This window comes from Mustela erminea, chromosome 14, assembly GCF_009829155.1.
Source record: "Mustela erminea isolate mMusErm1 chromosome 14, mMusErm1.Pri, whole genome shotgun sequence".
Taxonomy (NCBI): domain Eukaryota; kingdom Metazoa; phylum Chordata; class Mammalia; order Carnivora; family Mustelidae; genus Mustela; species Mustela erminea.
Window position 1 is genome coordinate 57,013,731 of NC_045627.1, and position 16,814 is coordinate 57,030,544.

At 41.0% G+C, this 16,814-nt stretch overlaps 1 protein-coding gene across 1 annotated transcript in view; it reads left to right on the top strand.

Moving 5' to 3' along the window:
• Nucleotides 1-2,772: 2,772 nt before the first annotated feature.
• Nucleotides 2,773-16,814, top strand: part of HECTD2 (HECT domain E3 ubiquitin protein ligase 2) — an 89,367-nt gene continuing 75,325 nt past the window's right edge. The window contains exon 1 of the mRNA XM_032312704.1: nt 2,773-2,858. The gene's annotated coding sequence lies outside the window, so the exon portion shown is untranslated. The remainder of the gene's footprint in view (nt 2,859-16,814) is intronic.

Sequence of the window (16,814 nt, forward strand, 5' to 3'; positions counted from 1 at the left end):
GATCAGACTCCCCTTCGCAGATCCCTACCCCTCTTCCCAGCACACATTTTCCTTAGCACTCCAGCCTCTACTGGTCCAGCATCCCAAGACTTCCCATTCCTGTCTGCCTGCAGTGCCCTCCCCTGTCTTTTCTTTGAAATTCTACCACTTTGGGGGGCACCTGGATGGCTCAGTCAGTTAAGCATCTTCCTTGGGCTGGGGTCATCATCCCAGGGTCCTGGGATAGAGCCCCGCATTGGGCTCCCTGCTCCTGGAGAGTCTGCTCCCCGCCACCCTCTGCCTGCCTCTCTGCCTGCTTGTGCTCTCTCTCCCTGACAAATAAATAAAATCAGAAGGAAGGAAAGAAAGAAAGGGCGCATGGCACAGGCAGGGGAAGGATCCACCCAAGGCAGAACAAAAGAGAAGTTTATTGAATACATCTCAAGGGAGGAGTGGGCAGGACAGCAAAGGAGGGACCCTCTTCAAGGAGGGTGTGGTGAGGGGCCACAGTTACAGGGCGGCGGAGTGAGGGAGTATGGGAAATGTATGGAATTTTTCCTTTTTGGTAATCTTAGGAACTGTGCCTGGTTGTAACTGTGGTGCTATTTTGGGCCTGTGGCTATTTTGAGGTGGGTCCTCCATGAGCCTGTTCGCATTCAGCTCCGTGGTAGTCGCTGTGGGCCCTTTAGCCTCCATCAAGTTTCCATGGCTCCAGCCTGTTGCCTAAACCTGGCCTCTGCAGGCAGGTCATTTAATGTCTCTGAACTGCAGCACCATCAGACAATAATCCTACTCCACAGGGGTTTTGTACTCTTTGTTAACCACCTCAACTTGATGAGGACTAAACAGGACATGGTTCTCCTCCAACTTCTTGCCTTCTGCCAGGTTATATTAGCTCTCCCTTCCCGGTCCTTCACCAACAGGTCTGGAAACTTTGGGTTATAAGAGCAAATCTTACTTCCAAATACTAAAAAGTCCAGTCCAATCCAAATACAAACCTCTTTCTCCCCTCCCTACCAACTCAGCTTGACTCGTGGCTCAGGGACCTGCTGGCATCCACCCTTTTTATTCCTTCTTGCTATTCCACTCCTCTCCTGCTTCTGGATCTTCCAAGGTCAGGACAGGAGGAGGCAGAAACCAAAGAAAGGTGGCAGGATCTCTACTTCGTTGGTGCTGTTTTAACCAAGGATGCTCTCTGTCAGGACAGAAAACTGAAGCTTGGTTCCTGTGTGTGGATTTCTTGGAGGCCCCCCAAGGACCTCTGCCTTGCATAGCTTGGTGATCTCTCAGGTGGACCGTCTAAGCATCTTTTCCATTATGGTAAGCGCAGTGTTATACATCATCTGCACAAGAAATTGAAGGGACTGGAGGAGAAAGAGGCTTCTCTTTCTACTTCCGGTATACTTCCATTTGCTTCTTTTTGATCCTACAGCAAAGCCGTAGGCGCTATGCAGCGATGAACATCTGGTGATGCTCCCCAGCACCCTAGCCAAGTGCCCAGACATGCAATGCCTTGGAAATTCACACCCCTAGCCTGGTGACAACCTCACTGTGGCCCTCCGGATGGAGTAACATAGCATGTTTTACACACACATGCTTGTGCACAGAATGTGTGCACCTGTTAGCAACCACCATCTGTCTGCTGTGGGGGAATGGGTTGCTTTTATTTTATTGTTACATAGACATCAAGAATCAAGGCCAAAGAAAAGAGATAGGAATTCTCTAATTTTACAAGATAATCAACTTTCTCCTCTCTTTTAGAAAGAAAAATTTCTCCAAGTGAGACTGGTATTTATCAGGAGCTTAACTTTGCTCATGTAAGTGCACGGAAACCATTACCTGGAGCTCTTTTATTGGTTTGGACTCTATAGAAATATGCAGAAATAGAGCAATCACTTCAAGCCTATTTGCCTGCTACCAAAGACAATGGCAGCCCACCTGGGAGGATATTGTACCTAGAAAAATATGTCTTGTATTTCTTTCTTGCATTTCTTGAAACTTGGGAGGTAGGAGGAGAAATTAAAAAGAATAAGGACTGCAAGCAAATATGAGTAATTATATGTGCAAATGTGTGGTTACTTATTCATTTGGGGTGTTTCATTTTGCCCTTGCAAAGTGTATATTCTGAAACCACACAGGATGAGTAGTACATACCCTGAAACTCTACCTTAATTGCTTTGATTTTTGGTGTTCCATGAAGAAAAGCCCCAGGAAAGACAGGAGGGTGGTATGGGAGGGGGTTGCATTTGCAGTGGTAATTCTGCTGTAATACTTGTGAACCCCAACCTCTCTGCCCTCTTCTCTGTGGATTAGAAAGGTTTGTCTCTACTGTCAAAGGCAATCTATTCTTTGGCATTTAGAAGAAACACTCAAGTAACATAATCTCAATGTGTTAAATCAATTTCAACTTCTGGGTTGTGTGAGTGAGTGTGTGTGTGTGTGTGTGTGTGTATAAATTCTTTTCCAAGTCTCTTGGATTGTGCTGATACCATTGTTATTTCTTGAGAATAGATCCTTCCTAAGTCACCCACTCATATTTTGAAATTTGCCAGGATTTGAAATAATTTGATGCATTTTCAGGGCTAAAATTATCCTTGGAGGAAAAGTTCTACACACCAAACATTCACCCAGAAAAAGGGCTCTAAAAATGTTAATTTGGGGTTGTTCATGCCAGGAATCAAGGCTGGAGAAGTGAATTCATCCCTGCCCAAGTTAGGGAGGGAAAAAAAATATCTGCGGTGCCTCTCGAAGTACATCTCTTTCACCATCACGGCTTGGAAGCCTGTTCACCATGCTGCTGTGTGTGCTCCATCTCACTGTTGGCATTCTGATTTTTTAGCTCAACAAAATGAGGAGTGAATCCAAGATGTCCACATCTGGTGAGTAGCTGGGGTACTGGGATGGATGGACAGACAGAGTGAATAAATCATATTGTTGGCTGAGAAACTTTTCGGTCTTTTTAAAGCAGCTGTTGTAGTCTAGAAAATGCCGGTGTTTCTTTGAGGAAAAATCAATCACAGAAATAGTCATGTCTATGAAATAAGACTGACACCATGATTTCGTGAATAATTATAGCTACTCTGATTAGGATTAGACACGCTGTGGTTTAACTAATAACTTTGATCTGGCATTAACTAGCCTCTGGCTGAGTTATTTTAGGTACAGTTAACTGTTTTTCTAAGAAGCTTCTGTTACCTGGGCTGCAAAACCCATTCCTTTCACAACATCACATCTGCCAGGCATGTAAATAAAAGACCAAAATATGGAGATCTAGAAGATTCATTTGATCACAAATATGGATTTTGTCTTGTAGCCTCAATAACCTGTGTTTCCTCTTTCTGGAAAAGTCCTCTCTCTCTATCTTTACCACTCTGCCCCCTACCTCACCTTCCTCCTCTCCCCATCTCCCCAGTCCCCATGCATACTTTCTTTCATTTCCCACAAGAGAAACACTGATCCTTCCTGATTCACTTTCTGTGCCCACTTCACTTCAAAGGCCAACTTAAATTAGGTGCCCTTCCTCCATACTCTTTTGCCATCACAGCACTTACTAAGCTGAATTGTAGCTGGTTTTCTCATCTGCCTCCTTGCACCTGACTGGAGGGCTCCTGGAGGGCAGTGATTGATGCTTTGATCCCAGCATTTTATTTGGCACAGAGTAGACTCTCAGTAAATGATGGGCAAGAGATGTCACAATGCCGTGCTTCACAGAGTTGGCTGAAGAGCCAATGAAGTGAGGCAAAGGAGACTGAGTTTCAAATGGCAAGGCCCTTTTTAGGTCTTAGTTAGTTTTGACACAATGGAGTACACAAAAAAACTGTTCTATTGTCCTCATATTTACGCAGAACTTTAGAACAGCTGTTGCTTGTTACAATGAATAAAGGGAGTTAGGAAGCCAATGAATCTCTACTGATCATTTTCTCTGTGCCAGACTCTTTTCACATATTCTTATTAATCCCTCCCCCAATCCTGGAGGTAGATATTAACATCTCCATTTTAGAGAAGAAGATAGTGGAGCTCAGAAAGGCCCTTGCCAACATCTCACAGCTAGTAAGTGGCAGAGCCAGGATTTGATCCAGATCTGTCTGCCTCAGAACCCATGTTTGCTTCCCTACCGGATTTTACTTCGGCAAAGTAAAGAATCTTGGGTCATAGATAATTACCTTGCTCATACCTATTCTGCCCATCCCCCATTCCACAGATCTGGGTTGGGGGGGAGTGGGGGGGTGCTCCAGGAGAAATTGCCTATGGCATGCAGCCCAGTGGTGGCTGAGTTGGGGATGGCCCAGGAACCTGCCCTAGTGCTGACCAGATACCCAGAAGCCAGGAAGGTGCTGCATTTTTTTTTTTTTTTTACATAACCAAAGGGAAAGATATTGACCCACAGAGGAAGTCAGCAAATCCACAAACCACTGGAGTCTGATAGTTAAATAAGTGTATTTTTCAAGCTGCTTTTATATCACAAATTAAGGAACATAGGACTTTTAGAAATGATGGTGAAACAAAGTCAGTATTATACATCCAAGAAGGGGAAGGTGAGAACCAACCATAGCATGTATTATAAAGTAGTCTGGATTATTATTAAGAACAAAATCATTTACATATTATTATATAAATTGTATTATGTTATGTTATATATACTATTATAATCATAATAGATAAAATCATGTTAAAACAAAATCTTGACTATGATATGAAGGCCTATTTAATGTTTGTCCCAACCTTTCAAATATAAAACCTGCAGGAAGTTTGCAAAGTGTTTTGTGGGTACACCTGGGGAGGTAGGATTATAACATCAGGCTGAAGCACATTTGAATCTCACATGGAAGGCACAGAGCCATCACGAGAACACAGTATGTATTTTAACCATTAATAAAGGACTAGCTTCCTTTACTCAGGCTGCTCCTTCAGTCGTGAAGCAATAGACACATGTTCGTGTGCACACACACACACACACACACACAGCTGGAAAATTCCTATGCATTTTTCAAGGTGCTGCTCAACTGCGATGTGTTTGGAAAGCCCTTCCAGATATGCTTAGGGAGAATTAATTATTTTCTCCTCTGCATGCTCATTGATCTTTGTACATACTTCCACTGTAGTTCCTTTTCACACTATGCTGTGGCTAGTGCCTCCAGTGCTGGACCAAGATTTCAACAAGGGGAAGAACCATCTCTTAACATCTCACTATTCTCAGAGGCTATCTCGGTGCTAGACAATAGATGCTCAATAAACCTGAAGACTACCTGAAAGGAAATGTTTACTGCACCTTATACCCTCTCGATACCACTAGAGGGCAATATAATCAAGATTACCGAACACCACTGACGTAGTTCCAGATGAATAAATAGCTTCCAAAAAAAAAAAAAAAAAAAATCTATCTTCTTTTTCAGATGTTCTTTGTATTTTTCTTTTCTTTTCCTTTTTTTGGGGTAGGGCGCATGCCTGTTGATAAATTCTGTAGTTTGGTTTGAGCAAACATCCCACAAATATAAAAAGAACACTTCAAATAGAGGCTAAGTGCCAGAGCGCCAAGGCGTCTAGGGATTAAGTCCCTGGACTGGAGAGAAGAAACCAGCCACTACAAATGGGATTAGAGATGCTCCTTTTTCCTCTCAGACATGAAGCAGGGATCTGAAACATTGGTGCTCCATCTTTTCATGTTTTAAGAGGCTTGATCCTCCACATTCCTCCAACGGTGAAGTTAAACATCACCGCATTTAAGGACAAGCGGCGGGACTGGGGAGTTACATCTCAGGGGCGTGGGCTGCAGGGGCACAAAGCCGGCTCAACTTTCCTCTAGATCGTTTCTGTGTATCTCTCCCTGAGGCGTAGCCTTTCCACAGCTGGTTTTCCTTCGGTTCACATTTCAGGTCCCTGGCAGGACAAGCATTCAAGGGACAAGTTTCTAATGAGACATCTCCTCTGTAAAATGTAATAAACCTTCGAGGAAACGCCCCTCGGGGACCATTGTCTCCATGCCAGGGGACACCTCCGTGAAACCCTTCCAGCCCTTCCAGGCACAAGGAAGCGCTGTGCCCGTTTAGCTTCCCTAGTTCTTTGTTCCCCCCAGTAGCCAGCCACTCCCTTCCCCCCCCTTCTCCTGCCTTCCTTCCCCCTCATATTGTGTTTTTGCAGGTACTTGCCTCTGCTCCCCTCCTTGGTGGTTACTCCTGTGGGGTCGAGACAGGTTTCTGCATTCTTGTAGTCCGAAGAGTATCTATTAATACCTTTCATATAGTTGGTGCTCCGTAAATTTTGTTTCATGAAACCAAATGGAAAGGAGTTCCTGTTCCACTAATTGTGAATCTAATACCTGCTTTTTAAATTTTTTTTTATTTCTTTAAAGCCTGCTTTTCTTTTTTTTTAGTCTATTTCCACTTTTTCACACAGCTGATTGAGCAGCAGCACTTACCAGTTTTAAACTTGGATAGACTCTTGTTTGATTAAAAAGCTTTCTATCATAAACATTTAGAACTGTTGCCATGATTTAGCTATCAGTTATATAATTGCTTAGCCTAACTAGTTCCCTCATCTGTGTCTTTAGAATGGGGTGTGGACCAAAATAGGTTTTTTTAGATTTTTAAAATTTATTTTTGCGAGAGCGAGAAATCACGAGCATGAGTGGGAGTGAGGGGCTGAAGGAGAAGCAGACTCCCCTCTGAGCAGGAAACCCAAGGCAAGACTTGATCCCAGGATCCTGGGATCATGACCTGAGTAGATGGCAGCTGCTTAACAACTGAGCCAAGCAGGCGCCCAGTAACAGGTTTTTTTTTTTAATCAAATTAATAACTAATATCTTTTTTGTTACTGTCCCCTGCCCAACAAGCCTGTGTTTTGAATGATTTGGCCAATCGAATTGCATTTCTACATACAAACAAGTTTATTATTATCTAATGAATTCAAAACATAATTGGCAACCGTTGAACAACTGTGGTTGTAATACAGACTTAATGTAATTCTAGCCCAAATCCTTTAGCATTTATCATTTATTTGTTCTACGTTCTGTTCTTAATATTGGGCATAATGGGGATAATGTCTGTTCCAGTGGAGCTGAAAACAGAGAAGCTTTGTGGTTATCAAGATCAATTAAATCCATTTAGCAGTATTTAATAATAAATGTATGACTTAATGTTGGGTTTTTAAAGTTGGAAACCGCTTGTAGTTTCTGTTTCCTATGTTTAGAGACCTTCTTTGTCTAGGAAACCAGTGCACTAGAAGCATTCTGAGGTCTCCCTACCTTACTCTGCTTGCATTTGTCTCAATCATCCCCATTTTCTATTACAATGTAAAAAGTTCCCACAAATTTAGTTGCTTAAGATAATACCCATTTATGATCTTATAGTTCTGTAGGTCAGAAGTCCAGGCAGGCTTTGGGTGGGTTCTCGGCTTAGAGTCTCACAAGGCTGGGGTCCAAGTGCTGGCCAGCTGGCTCGTGTGGGGAGGTTCTGGGAAGAACCCGCTCAGAAGCTCACTGAAGCTGTTGAAGTTACTTGAGCTGTGACTTCCCGGCTGACAGTCACTGAGGCCTCTCTCTCAGATCCTTAAGGCCACTCAACCTTCCTTCTTATGGCCTCCTCCATCATCAAAGCCATGATGGCGCATGAAGTCCTTCTCACACTTTGAATCTTTCTGATTTTGCTGCCAGCCGGAGAAAGCACACCACTTTTCAGGACCGTGTGATTAGATGAGATCCACCATCGCTCTATCTTAAGGTCAGCTGTGCCACATAACCCAAACACGAGAGAGATCTCATCAGATCCGTGGTGGCTGGATATTAGGGCAGGATGTCTTTTAGGACCACTTCAGAAATTCTGCCTCTGATATTGACCAACAGAATTTCCGCCTCAAGCAGTCACTGGGAGAACTCTGTTGGCACACAGGAAGATTTCACCCAAGCCACAGATAAGGTTTTCAGAATCATATAAGGTTATCTTATTTAACTGAATGGAGGTCTTTTTTTTTTTTTTTTTTTTTGAATGGAGGTCTTTTAAAAGTGCATGTTGCAGGGCACCTGGTTGGCTCAGTCAATTAAGCCCCAGACTCTTGATTTCAGCTCAGGTCATGATCTCAGGGTTCTGAGATGGAGCCTGGCATGGGGCTCTGCCCTCAGAGCGGAGTCTGAGATTCTCTCTCTGCCCAGACATCCCCCACCCCCACTCACGCACGCGCACTCTCCCTTTGTGAATAAACAGATAGATAGAAAACTAGATAAATAGATAAATAGACAGATGGATAAATAGATAAAAAGATCAATCAATCAATCTTTTAAAAAAAACCACAGTGCATGTTGCAATTTTATAGAAAACATTCTAAGATTGTTTTGGTCCGTTTTTCTTCGTATCATTTCCTCAGAAAAAGATTATCTTTTTAGGAAAGTAAAAGGTTAACTACAAGTACAATGAGCACCTCCAAGTAGAAAGAATATTAATATTAATGAGGCGTCATTTACGGAAAGCATTTTATGCCTAATCCTCTAAGATGTGGGTAAATAAACAGTACAATTTTCTTTTGGCTATTTTAATCTGCCACTTACTAAATTTTAGCATTTCACTATCTTATCAGCAGAGTATAGATATGATGAGCTAATATCTGAAAGAGGAAGATGACAATAAATGTGTATATCAATTTTATGTAACATTTTTTACTTTTGTGAAGTTGAAGAGTAAAAGAGTTCTCAGTTTTACTTAAATTTTCTGTTCTGACTGTTGACTGTTTGAGGTGACAGTTCAATTTTCACTAAGTAATGATTACATAAAACCCATTTTCTCCACTTCACCACATAAGAAGTATAACAATTGTCATCATTGTGGTTGCAATGGAATCATTTCTTAGGATAGCAAAGCAGAAAATATATGACTTTAAGTTTCAAGAGCAGTTATCCTTGGCAGATGTATTAGGGACAGATGACTTAAACCTTCAAAATAAAATTCATTAGATATGACTTAGTTAAGCTTTTAACACTTAACCTACATATTTTCCTTAGGAGTTTTTCAAACTGTTTATGAGGCAAACACCTCTACTCTCTGAAAATGAGATCTATCTAAACATATTGACTGGGTCATTTGTCACATACTTCAAAATCACCGGGAGTATCTTGTCTAACACAAAGATTCTGGGGCCTTTCTCAAAGTTAGTTTTAATTTTAGAAGGTCTTCCTGGACCACCTTTATCTGGTTTATAAAATCAGTAGTTCAGTCACCAATTAGCCAACATGATTGATCTGTTACTATATAGCAGGCACCATACTGCCATGGGTGTTTAGGATACAAAAATTACCAAACCGTCTCCAGGAAGTTTAGAGTATAGTTAATGGTCTTCCAACCGCAACAGCTAGGACTTATATTGTTGCAAGTAACACACACACACACACACACACACACACACACACACACACACACGTACCAAACAAATTTTTTCTCAAAAGAAGCAGGAATTAATGAGTCAGACAAGTTGAGGGGCTCATCACTGTCATTGGACACATTAAATAACTGGTTCCTTTTATCCCTTTCCTTTCTGCCCTCCATAGTGTCAGAGTCATTCTGAAAAAAAAAGGTGTTCCTAGCTCCCAGGGAGATTGCTTCCTCTATTAGATCTTGGAAGAGAGAGGAGACTGTTCCTGCAAGTTCTCTGTGTAAGGAGGCATGCTCTCCTAAAAGTTCCCAGAAAACACCTTTTTACCTCTTGTTACCGTGAGTTGGGTCATGTGCCCATTCCTGAGCCAAATACTGAGGTCAAGAGAAGGGATTGTGGCTGACTGACTCTGAGACATATGCCCACTCCTTCAACCAGACATAGAGACATAGTCTCCTAAAATACAGTGGGTAAAGATGGGAAGTACGTTTACCAAAAGGAAGGCAAACAGATATCGGGAAGACACTACAATGCCCACTGTATATCCCAGACTCTGCAGTCACCCCAGGGGTGTGCTCGCATACCAGAAGGTACATTCCTATAGACTCTAACATGAAGACCAAACCTTTCCTCATTCCCCTACCTGATGATTCTTGCAACTTGGCAGCTCTAATCTTGGAGGAAGGCTGAAAGTCTTCATTTTAATAAGTTTCAAGAGAGTCAGTCTACTGCATATAAAAGTTTGAAGATCATTGCACTATACTGTAAACTTCTTGGGGATAGTTTCATAATTCTTGTATCCTAAACATAATTCTTGTATGTTGCCTGTTGTATAGTAACTGATCAGTAATGTCAGTTAATTGGTCATTGAATTACTGACTTTATCAACCAGATAAGAATGGTCCAGGAAAGCCTCCTGAAATTAAAATTTTCAAGGGGTGCCTGGGTGGCTCAGTCAGTTAAGCATCCAACTCTTGATTTTGGCTCAGGTCCTGATCTCAGGGTTGTGGGCTGAAGTCCACAAGTCAGGCTCTGCACTCAAGAGTCTGCTCGTCCCTCTCCCTCTGCTCCTCCTCTTGCTTGCATTAGCTCTCACTCTCTGTCTCTATGTTTAAAATAAATAAATACAACCTTTAAAAAATTTAAATTAAAACTTTCAGTGGCACAACATCTATAGCGATGGATAACTGAGGACACTGACATTCAACCTGGCTTTTCTGGATTTGTAAGACAAGTGTCTCATCAGCAACCATGGAAATTATTTTAGGGGCCATCACTAAGAATCCAGATTTGTCCCTGGAAATGGGTTTCCAAAAGAGGTTTGTAATGAGCATAATTATAAAAGCCTATAAGTATCATGGTAGTTGTAGAACTTCTTGACTTTCACCATGAACTTCTTTACCAATGTATTACAACTTCTATGTTGAAAGCATTTTTTTCAAGTAGATGTTCTAGTGCCATTTAGCATTTTGTCACTAATCCAAGCTCCTGCATGATGAAAAGAAGGACCAGATAAAAGAAACTATGGTCCTTGATCATCAGAATGCATTAACACAGACCCTGAAGCCAGGAACTTCTTGAAATTCTGGAACGCCTCCTCTTGTTGGCAATCCTCATGTCACACAATACCTTTGCCTTGTGTGCAGGCAGGACACAGATTCAGTTCCCTGTGAAGAAAAATATGGCAGGAACAGTATTGACCTAGGAAAGTTTAATGTACCTGCTTTGTTTTTAGAGATTAACCGTGTGAGTGCTAACGCCTCCACCAAAATAGTGATACTGGGAACCTCAATTTCATATTTGTCTGCCTTTTCAAAATGAACCCTCATACCTCATGTGTTTAAATAACACAGTTTACTAAAAATCTTTCCAAAATGTCCTCTGCCACTTTCCTGATCAAAGTATGATTGTAACATAGTAACATTTGCAGAGCCTACAAAGGCAGAGTCTCTGTGAAGCATTTAACATTCATCTGTTCAATATTTGTTATTCCTATGGGCCAAGAGGTTGCAAAAGGTTGGGGATTCTCTGTATCTGTCTTCAAAAAACTCCAGAGGCAATAGGAATTATTAGCCAAATGCTTAACGTGGATTGTCACCTCGTAAGGGTTGATTATTTTAGTACCTCTAAAAGAAATTGTTCCTTTAGGATGTTAGACAACAGAGAGGTGTTGAATAGGCCTTCAGTAGCAGTGTTTCACTATGGCCAAATCTGAGTTTACAACACCCTAAATGGTAAATAATTCAGGATTTCAAAAGAAATAAAATATAACTAGGGACGCCTGGGTGGCTCAGTGGGTTAAGTAAGCCTCTGCCTTCGGCTTAGGTCATGATCTCAGGGTCCTGGGATCAAGTCCCACATCGGGCTCTCTGTTCAGCAGGGAGCCTGCTTCCCCTCTCTCTGCCTGTCTCTCTGCCTACTTGTGATCTCTCTCTCTGTGTCAAATAAATAAATAAAATCTTTAAGAAAAAAAAAAGAAATAAAATATAACTCTATTCCTGCCATAAACATTTTTTGAACTTTTCTGTATTGTGGAGTATAAAGAGATGAATTTGCACACTTTACTAGATATGATTCTTTAATTCCCCCATCTGTACAATGGGGTTGAGTTCTGTGAATCCAAATAAAGCAAACCTTACTTAAAATGCAGTTCATGGCCACCTGGGTGGCTCACTCAATTAAGTGTCTGCCTTCAGCTTAGGTCATGATCCCAGTGTCCTGGGATGGAGGCCCACTTGTGGCTCCCTGCTCAGTGGGAAGCCCGCTTCTCCCTTTCCTTCTGCCACTCCCCCTGCTTGTGCTCGCTCACTCTGTCAAATAAATAAAATCTTTTTTAAATGGGGGGGGGGATCTGGAGGCCAAAAGGGGGAGCTCTCACACTCTACCATTTAGTCAAGCATTGACACAGACTAGGAAGAATCCTAGCTTACCACTCCTGCATGAGGGGGTAGGAAGAATTTCTCCTTGCCTAGCCAGCAAGCTTAGCCAGTAAGAAACCATCATCAGCCTGAACTGCCCATTTCCTCCAATGACCTTCAGTTCAAAGCAGTCGCTCCCAACTTCCTCCTTTTCTCTGTAAAATTTCCTCTCCTTTGGTCTCCAGACTTGCTTATGTTTTCCCACAGCTTGCATGTTCTGAATTGCAATTTCTCTGCTATTTCCAAATAAACCTATCTACTGTTTTACTTTTTTTTTTTTCTAAGTAGGCTCCATACCCAGAATGAAACCCCACATGGGGCTTGAACTCACAACCCTGAGATCAACACCTGAGCTCAAATCAAAAGTCAGGCGATTAATCTAAGCCACCCAGGTGACCCTGCTGTTTTTCTTTTAAGGTCAACAGTTCCTATTCCATAACAATATTAAAAGTAAGGTTCCTGAAGAGAATACTTGGAGAGCTCTTAGCACAAACTTGTTACCCAGTAAGTACTCATTAAATTAGATTTATTAAAGTGTATCACAATTCATGCACCTTGGTGGCTCAGACAGTTAAGTGTCTGATTTCAGCTCAGTAGTGATCTCAGAGTCCTGGGATCCAGCCCCACATTGAGCCCTGCCTCACCCTCTGAGCTAAGTGGAGAATCTGCCTCCTCTTCTTCCCCTCCCCTTTTTCATGCTCTTTCTCTCAAATAAATAAAAAAATTTTTTTTTCTAAAATGCATCGCAATTCACAAAGCACTTTGTTTTCTCATTTTGACTCACAATATCCATGCAAGGATAGAGAAACTAACCAAAGACAGAGTGGTTTTGCCAAAGCCACATACTTCGTTAAAAACTGGAAGAACCAGAACTAAAAGCCAATGTTCAAAACTCCTAATTTTACCCTTTCCAATACTTTGAGTTGAAATACATACAGAGGGGCTCCTGGGTGGCTCAGTGGGTTAAAGCCTCTGCCTTCAGCTCAGGTCATGATCCCAGGGTCCTGGGATCGAGCCCCACATTAGGCTCTCTGCTCGGCAAGGAGCCTGCTTCTCCATCTCTCTCTCTGCCTGCCTCTCTCCCTACTTGTGAACTCTGTCTGTCAAATAAATAAATAAATAAAATCTTTAAAAAAAAAAAAAAAAAGGAAGAAATACATACAGAGTCACCTTTTCTAACTCTGATGGGAAATGCTTGTACAATAGCTTGTACAAAGGTTATTGCAATTTCCAAACTATTACTCTTAGAATTGATGACATGTTTTACTTGATTAAAATTGTGTTTTCATAACTGAAGCAAAAGTTTAAACCAGTATAAATTTAATCAATTTACTAGTTTTGGCATCAACTAAGACCAAAAAAAAAAAAAAAACCCACAAAAAATAACCCAAAACCCTGTGTGTGTGTGTGTGTGTGTGTGTGTGCGCGCGCCCATACATGTACACACACTGTGTGTAACAGGATTGTGCTTAGCTGTAGATGACAGAATTATCAATTAACACTAATTTAAGCAAGATAGGGATCTGTCTCACAAAACAAGAAATTCAGATTTGGCAGTCCAAGCTGATGCGTCAATTCCACAATTTCAGGAACATTCTAGATGTCTTCTGTCATTCCACCATATTGTCCTTAGTGTTTTGGCATTCATCCTCATACTTGCACTCTCACGGCTACAAGATTGTAGAACCATGTCCACACATCATACACTAATTTCAGGCAGGAAAAAGGTAGCAAAAGTTTGCCTAAAACACTCAGCTTACCCCTCATTGGCCAGAATTCTCATATGGCCGCAAGAAGCTATAAGGAACAGAAAAGAAATCACCTTTAACTGGGCTTAGTGCCATCTCACACTGAATCAGCAAAAGAAAGGGGAAGAATGAATAACAGTGTCTGCCATTTTGACTTATACTGATGCCTTCGGCAACCTTAGAACATATCATTCCTTTTATTCCTTTTTATTTTTTTAAAGTTTCATTTATTCAAATAATCTCTACCCCCAATGTGGGGCTCAAACTCATGACCCCAAGATTAAGAGTTGTACCCACTTCTGACTGAGCCAGCCAGGTGCCCCCATAGAGTTTCTTTTAACTGAGATTCATGAAAATTTTCAAATGGGTGCATCATGAAGGGGATGTTTTTGTTGTTTTGTAAAAACAAATATAAAATTGGGGTTAAGATTTAAGGCAACATTTATCTACGTATATTGAGGTATCTAGGCACATGCACATATGTGTGTGTGTGTGTGTGTGTGTGTGTGTGTTGATACATTGATAATCCTTCAGAAATAGCTAAAGAAGCCATCCCAAGCCAACTTAAAAACACATACAGTCATCTTCATTTTACTGCCAGTCATATTTCCTTTTACATCACACTGGGTTAAGACAAGATGTTTGTTTCATCCGCAAGTGCAAAGTCCTGTGAAAACAGAATAAGAAAAAAAAATTTTAAAAAGGAAGATATTGGGGCACCTGGGTGGCTCAGTGAGTTAAATAAAGCCTCTGCTTTCGGCTCTGGTCATGATCCCAGGTCCTGGGAGGGAGGGAGGGAGCAGGGAGCCTGCTTCCTCCCTCCTTCTCTGCTTGCCTCTATGCCTATTTGTGATCTCTGTCTGTCAAATAAATAAAATCTTAAAAAAAAAAAAAGAAAGGAAGATATCATTGAGGTTTTTAGGCTTGTTATCAGAACTCTTTTAGATCTGCCCTCATTCTTTGGGGGAAGGTTTGCTTGCATATGTTCTAAAGAAAGAAATTAAGATACAGTAAAGCTCTTTAATGAAGATGACACTAAGTTTGGGTACCTCAAAAAGACTTTTAAAAAGTTGAGATGGGACTCTAGAGCCCTGCTGTGTTCTAGGATAGCACGTGTTACATTTGGTTACTCAAATAGAAATTAACTAAAAGGAACAATTCAGTTCCTCAGACACAAGAGCCACATTTCAAGTGCTCAGTGGCCACATGTGGCTAGTGGCTATTGTATAGGACAGTACAGATAGAGAACACTTTCACCACTGCAGGGAGTTCTAACAGACAGCGCTGCCCTAGAAGATCCAGGCTTTGAAGAAGCAATACCAGACCAAATTATCTGAATGAGGGCAGTCCAACACTTGGAGCATTTTTGTAGTTCCTCTTTGGAAATTGTCCTCAGAGCCCTGAGAAGCCATGCCAAGAAAACATCTTATTTCATTTATTCTGAGCATATCAAGTGCCTCCTTAATAGTACACCCCAGGGATTCAAGGAGAAATCAGACATGCCCTTTCCTCTCTATGCCATGACCTACTGGGAGAATAAAATACTAAGATGTAAGGTAATAGGTATATAAATGGAAGTGTGTACGTTATGCTCTTGGAGCAGAGAGAAAGAAAAATGGATTCTAATTAAGAAAATGCCTGCTTTGTAAAGAATTCAGATAGATGCTAAATGAGGGGTTTCAAAGCTTTGCCTTGAAAGATCACTGATGCATTTTTTAAACAAAGGACTGACACGAAGTTATATATTTTGAAAAAGATCATTCCTGTAGGACTTGGAGCAGGTAAAACACTGAAGGTGAGATCAAGTGGCAAGCTAGGGAAATAATTTGGGTTGGAGATCCTGAGGGCCTTGACTAGGTCAATGGCCTTGGGAATCCAGAGTGAAAGAACAGAGGTCTGATTCAGAATTCAAAGCTTGATGATCATCCACTCTATTCTTCAGTTTTGCCTCTACATAACATTGCACAAATTAAAAAAAAAAAAAAAGTCAAACTGAGGGTATTCTGAAGAATAAGTTGTACAGATTCAAACAGTGTTTCAGTATGTTCTATTTTTATAAAAACAAATCAAGAAACAGTATGTGTGTGTGTAGAGAGATAGATCGATTTTGTAAAGAAACAGACCAAGGTCTTGGCAATGATCTGAAGTTGGGTAGGACCCAGAATTTAATATTTTCTTCATTTTGCTAATTTGTATTTTCTGTCTTTTTCTGTAATGACAATGTATTGTTTATTAATAAAGAAAAGCTGTTTTTAAATAATAATTTTTAAAAGCCACAGTCTTTAAACCTAAGGAAGAGTTCTAACAATGTTTTTAACAATGCCAACGTGGCTAAAATAGTTTCCTTCGCCAAATTTACTACTACTTTAGGACAACACTCAGTTGAAATGTGAAAAGGATGTTTCCTTTAAAAAAAGTTTACTATTTCACAGCCATACTTGCTATACTTAAGATATTAGTTATAAAACACTCTTAAATGACCTGCCAGAACTTACTTTGCTATTGTTCACTGGATTAGTATTATTCTATGTAATTATAATAGAATGTTATCTATAATTAGAAATTCCATTACCTTGTAATTTGCTCCTTCCCCTTGTTCCATGGAAACAACCAGCTCTCTAACCTCCCCACCCCTCAAACTCCTATTCCCCATAGGTATAATTAATGAGCTTGGTTTTCCATCTGGATTTGGGAAGGTGAAATATTCTTCCACCTCACTCCCAGTTTTTCCCAGGCTAATGAGTTTATATTTGGATGCCATCACTGTTGCACTTTAGGCTGACACTTACATAGCTGAAAAGCAGCTTCACCACAC